The sequence below is a fragment of the Nannospalax galili genome, unplaced genomic scaffold (assembly GCF_000622305.1).
Source record: "Nannospalax galili isolate Female #2095 unplaced genomic scaffold, S.galili_v1.0 scaffold127, whole genome shotgun sequence".
Taxonomy (NCBI): Eukaryota; Metazoa; Chordata; class Mammalia; order Rodentia; family Spalacidae; genus Nannospalax; species Nannospalax galili.
In genome coordinates, this window is record NW_008360326.1 from 5973024 (window position 1) to 5979541 (window position 6518).

Here is a 6518-nt window from a genome sequence, read left to right on the forward strand (position 1 = left end):
TTGGGCACTCCACAAACACTTATTATCTGCTTTTGACCAGTTGTGAAAGTTTGGAATAGTCTCCATCTGTTGCAAAAAGATGCTTCTTTAATGAGTGGTGAGAGACATCACTACTTTCTTAATAGCACTGTTAGGTAAGAGCAAGCCACAGAGGGACATTTAAGATCTGATAACACAGACAGTGACATTTATGAAAAGATTTAGAAGAGAAAGGGACCCAGCTGGTATCGGGAGGAGCATACAGAGGAAATGGTCAGCCCCAACAGCCTCAAGCAGCAGTGTGCCTAGTGTAGTGTGCTCAGGGAATGGGAAAAGAACACGGCAGAGAGGTGAGGTCAGGGAGGTCATTGGTGAGGTGAATAGTGCAGGGATTCTGAGGCCACTCTGGGAAGTATTTGGGGGTTTCTTAGTCAGGTGGGGAGTATGGTAGTCTCTGGACAGGTTTTTCTCAAGCTCAGGACGGCTTCTCTGCCTCGGCTATTCTGAAGCACAAGACTAGCTGCTCACCGTTCTAACTAAAGCTGCTTCCCTAGGTTGTTGAAGTGGATCTGAAATCACCAACATGTGGAGAGTTGCCAGGTGGAAGTGACTGACTTCAGGCACTATTGTTAAAGCAGATTTGAGGGGCAAGGAGAGAGAGATGTATGCCATTACAGAGAGGGAAGGATAGGAGAGAGAGAGAGAGAGAGAGAGAGAGAGAGAGAGAGAGAGAGCTTCAAGGGACAAATGGATGCTGGTCTGTACCTCATATGTGGCTCGGAAAGTCATGCCTTATGCTGTATGCAACATTTCATTGCATGGAGAAGACCTTGACAAGTCAATGTTGAAAGAATGAGTACACGGATGGAATCCATGTTGGCTACGCTTGTATCTTAAACGATCTCAAAGGTCCATGTGGTAAAGGCTTCCTCCACTGTGTGGCATTATCGGGAGGTGGTAGAACCTTAGGAGGTGGGGCCTAGTGGAAAGTCTTTAGGTCATTGGGGAGGGGTATCCTTAAGAGGACTGTGGAACCTCCATCCCTTTCTATTGTTGCTCCTTGGCCATGAGGTGAGTTGTTTTGCTCCATCATGAACTCCTACTGGGATGTGTTGCCTTGGCACAGGCCAAAAGCCATGGGGGCTGAGCCATCTTTCCAGCCCCCACAACATCTAAAACCATAAACCAAAATAAATCTTCTCTCTTCATAAGTTGATTATCTCAGGACTTTTTTTTTCATACTGGTAGAAAGCAAACAGAGTGTTCCAGCTTCTTCAGTGAGTCTCCAGGTGCTCTGGGAGCCCTGTCTCTTCCCCTAAGTCATGGTGTCACCACTAAGTCAACAAGGACAGCTGGAAGAAGGCTGAGGTCTCTGGATCACATCTGAGTACAAGGAGCATGTGGGAACTGTTAGTGCACTCTTTCCCACTTTCCATCTGTGCATCTGTTGCTCTCTGCCAGGTTCTAAGTTTCAGTTTTTAAAAAATTGTTTGTGTTAAAAAAAAACACTGTATGTGTATGAGTGCTTTGCCTGCAAGTATATTAAGTGTGCTATATGGGTGCAATGCCCATGGAGGTCAGAAGAGGGCATCAGATCCCCTGGAACTGGAGTTATGGATCATTGTTAGCTGCTATGTTGATGCTGGGAACTGAACCTGGATTTTCTGCAAGAGCAACCAGTGCTCTTAATCTCTGAGCTATCTTTCCAGCCCCTAAGTTTCATTTTTTTTTAAAAAAAATTTACTGATCAATTATTTATTTGATAACCACATGATTCAAAGAAGCATTTCATTACATCTTTAACATATTCAATTAGAATTCCCAAAGCAAATATACATCTCTTTCAAAAGTGGCTATAAAATTTTTAGGTTTGCTGTTGAATTAATACAGTTATGCAATATTGAATTTAGTAGAAGCCCCATAAGGCATTGTTTCTTACAGAAAGACTCATTGTTTTTAAGATTCATTTTTTTAATTAAACAATCTTGGGTTGTACATATTTGTACGTTCACATGCATGTGGAAGCCAGGCGTCAACTTAAGGTATCTTTCCTCAGGAGCCGTCTGTTTTACTTTTTGAGACAAAGCGACTCACTGGGACCTGAGGTTTACCCATTCAGCTAAATTGGCTGGCCAGTGAGCCCCAGGGAGGTTCCAGTTTCTGTCTACCTAGCACTGGAATTAAAGCCACCATGTATAGCTTTTTACATGAACTCTGAGGCTCTAACTCAGGTCCTCATGCTTGTGAGGCCAGCACTATACAGACTGGGTCATCTCTCTAGCCTCATAAGTTTCAGTGAAGGACAAATTCTAAGAGTTACAGGATGGCAGCTTCTTGGAGGCTGGAGATAAAGGCTTCTGAAACCCCTGGGACCATACCTTGTCTCTGACTACTATGGCTCCCTTGGTCCTGAAGATTGGTGCATTTGGGAGAGATATGATTTTTTTTTTTTTTTTGGCTGATTTTAAAGAAGTGGCAGCTTGTTAAATTGTTATTTACGATGTCGTTTTCAGAACTCATTGTTCACAAGTACTGACAAGGATGAATTTATGAAAGTGAGGCTATTTTAATGTTATCCTCTCCTTTTAAAATGTTGCCCCTGAAGGGGATGTTGGAATTTTGTTACAGTGAATGGCATCCTGGGAGTGGCTTGTTCTCAATAAACACTTACCGAAACTATATTATCACCTGCAGTCGAAAGGCTAAATGCTGTGAGTTTAACTTGAACTTCACACCTAGATTTCAATTTGACTGAATAAAGTTTTGTTTTCCTGGATTTATCCTTAATTAGTAATTCGATTCAAGTTTAATTAGCACTGCTTAGTGAGATAGCTTGGGCCTCTTTAGCATTCTTTAACCTGTTAGCTTTGAAAGCGAACAAAGGACCAGTTTTTGTTTTTTTTTTTTTGTTTTCCTTAAGGGAAGTTCCTTCAGTGGGAAAGATTAGAATTCACAGTCATTTGTAATTGGTATCAACTAGGTTGAGGCAGAGGCTGGGAAGGTGGGGGCTCCCCCAGGTTCCCCAAGACCCTTGCTATGTGTCCCTTGGTAGAGACAGAAATGGACTCATCGAGCCTTGATCCAGTGAGCAGACATGAAAGACTGGTGTATTTTTGAAAGCTAAGCTGCCCTTTGCAAAGGACATCTTGCTTTTATTTATTTATTTATTTTAAGGTAAAGGCTGAGTATCTAGGAGGCAGGGAATTGACAGATCTTGTTAGAAAGATTCTGTGTGACAAGAGAAAAAGACTGTTATGCATTCAACTTTTTATGTATATATAAAACTTTGTGGAACTGTGTAGAGAACTATAGAGAATTATAAAGCAATCAGTAGTTTCTAGAACCAATGTTCTTTTAAATAGGGAGCATTCAAAACTAGAAACCTAGGAGTAACAATTCATCAAGAGGATTATCAGTTTCCCAAAATATGAAACATAGTATAGCAAAAATGTGAAATGACTCCTATGTGGAAAGGAACAGGTTTCCCAGTTGTCAGAACTTTTTGGGAACTGCTCTTAGGGGTCTGTCTACAGAAATGGAGGGAAACAGTGTAGGACTCCTAATATTAGTAGCTTTCAAAGACATGGATTCAACCAATGTCGATTGAAAATATTCAAGAAAAATATTTCATCTGTATTGAACATGTGCAGACCTTCTTTGGTTATTCCCTGAAATATTTACCTGGAGTTTGCATTGTATTAGACATTATAAACAATCTAGAGATGATTTAAAGTCTGAAGTAGATGGCCTGGCAGGCAAGTGCTCATGATGCCCAAGGGACTAGGAGAAGGCTGACAAGGGAAACTTGTGGAAACTAGAGTGCACTGGGTATCACCGAGGTCTTGGGTGGTCTGGGGTACAATGTGGTCTAGTCTGATGACCTTGCTATTCCTGAGAAGGTAAGAATAGTCCTATAAACTTCACTGCCTTATCTTATTCAGTTCAATTCAATTCTGTAATCTTTTGTTTTCAGCAACTATTATGTATTTATTTATTTTTTGCATTCTAGAGCTTGAACCCAAGATTTTGTACATTTTAGGCAAGTATTTAACCATCAAGCTACATTCCTAGTCCTTGTCTTCTCAATTCTAAAGGGGTGGGGGATTCCACCTCCCCAGTGACATTTTACCAATTGGGAATCCTCTTTAAGGGTTTCATGTGTTCCTGCTGGAGGTGTAACTATGCTCTATCCTAACGAAGCTGGTGGCTTAGTGTCAGTCCCCAATAGGACCATGGAGGCTCCATCTGGCTTTGTTGGTAGAGAGCAGAAGCACAATAGTATCAATTGAAATGAGTCAAATACATAGATACTTACTTTTTAATGATTTAAAAGATTGGAAAAAGGCACGACCTGCAGGCCTCTCTTCAGGGTAAGTCGATTGTACCCTCCTCACCTTGACTCCCCAAGCCTCATTCACCCTCCCATCTCCCCCTCCCTTCTCTCCTCCTAGCCTGGGACCTATCCCATTCTTTGTCTTGGTGCCCCAGACACCTGGGAACCACCACTGCTTCCTGATCCTTTGCATCCAGACCAACCCAGTTCCTTCTCAGGTCCCCAGGGGCACTCTGGGCCTGGCCCCACCCTCACCTCCCTCTGCTTTCCTGGGCTGCACAACCCACCAGCCTCTTTCCTGGACGCTGGGGCTGACCTTTTGGCTTCCTGATCCTTTGCAACCAGACCAACCCAGATTCTCAGTGCAGTCCCCAGAAGACCTTGGGGCTGCTTCCCACCCCCATCTCCCTTTGCGTCTCTGGGTGGCACAGCCACCAGCTGCCCTAGACCACTATCTTTCCTGGGCCCTGCTCCCAGGCCAGTCCAAACCCCAAATTCCTGAGGCCAAAGTCTTTCCTGGAGGGATCCAGACCTCAGGAGAAAGCCTGAGAGCATCTGATCCTCATCTGACTTGGGCCTCTGTGGGAACTCCTGAAGACAAAAGCAATCTGGCCACTCCAATATAAAATCAAAAGAGAAAACCTGAAGCTTAGACAAACGAGCTTTTCATGCCCCAAAAGTAAACCACAAAGACACATAAAGTTCACAAAAAGAAGCAGACCTAAACTTGAAGGCTTGAGTCTCACATAAGAATCAGAAACTACAAAAGAAATTCACATGTCAAAATCACAGAGAAAAAAATAATAACATGAAAAACCAAAATAACATATCCCCACCAAATACCAATAGTCCTCTAGAAGAGTACAATGAGAACCCCCTAGAGATAATGCAGGACATGGAACTCAAAAGAACAATTATAAACATGATAAAAGAATTCAGTGAATTTAAAGAACACATAAAGAAATCAAAGAACTGAAGGAAGATAGGGAAAAGCTTCTGAATGAATTCAGAAAAAAGCTAGATATATTGAAGACTATTCAAGCTGAAATGAAGAGGAAGTAAAACACTCAGTAAGCCAATTAGAAATGACAGGAGAAAGCCTCACCAATAGGATGAATGAAATGGCAAACAGAGTATCAAGACTGGAAGATAAAGTGGACAAACTAGACCACTCAAGCAAAGATTATGAAAAATTTAAGAAACCACAGAATTGAATATGCAGGAATTGTGTGACACCATAAAAAGACCAAAATTATGAATCATAGGCATATAGGAAGGAGAATACCAAGATAATGGCATAGACAAGATCTTCAACAGAATCATGGAAGAAAATTTCCCAAAATTAAAGAAAGACATGCCCATACAAATACAAGAAGCATATAGAACACCAAACAGACAGGACCAGAAAAGAAACTCTCCATGGCACATCATAGTAAAAACACTACATGTACAAAACAAAGAGACAATTCTGAAAGCTGCAAAAGAGAAACAACAAGTCACATATAAAAGAAAACCCATTAAGATTATGGCCTACTTTTCAGTGCAAACTATGAAAGCCAGAAGAGCCTGGACCAAAGTATTCCCAGTTTTAAATGACCATAGATGCCAACCCAGATTACTATACCCAGCCAAAATGTGTACTACAGTCAAAGGGGAAAGAAAAATCTTCCATGACATAAATAGGCTGAAGGGATTCATGTCCACAAAACCAGCCCTTCAGAGAGTTCTGGAAACAATACAAAGAGCTGAAGAAAGGAATGACTATACCCAAGGGGTTGCGGAAAGAAATTCAATGAAGGTATAACTGTGGAAAAGTACAGCTATATCAAGAATGTAAACAGAAATAAAAATGACAGGATTCAATATTCATCTTTCATTAATAACTTTAAGTATTAATGGACTGAACTCCCCAGTCCAGAGACACAGACTAGGTGAATGGATTAAGAAACAAAACCCAGCCTTTTGTTGTGTGCACAAAACCCATCTCACTTTCAGGGACAGACACTATCTTAAGGTGAAAGGATGGAGAAAAAATATACCAAGTAAATGGTACTAAGAAAAAAGCAGGCACTGCAATTCTAATACCTGGCAAAATAGACTTTAAACTACAACTAATCAGAAGAAACAAAGAGGGCCACTTCATTCTGATCAAAGGAACAATAAATCAAGAAGATATTACAATCATGAACATATATTCACCAAATTC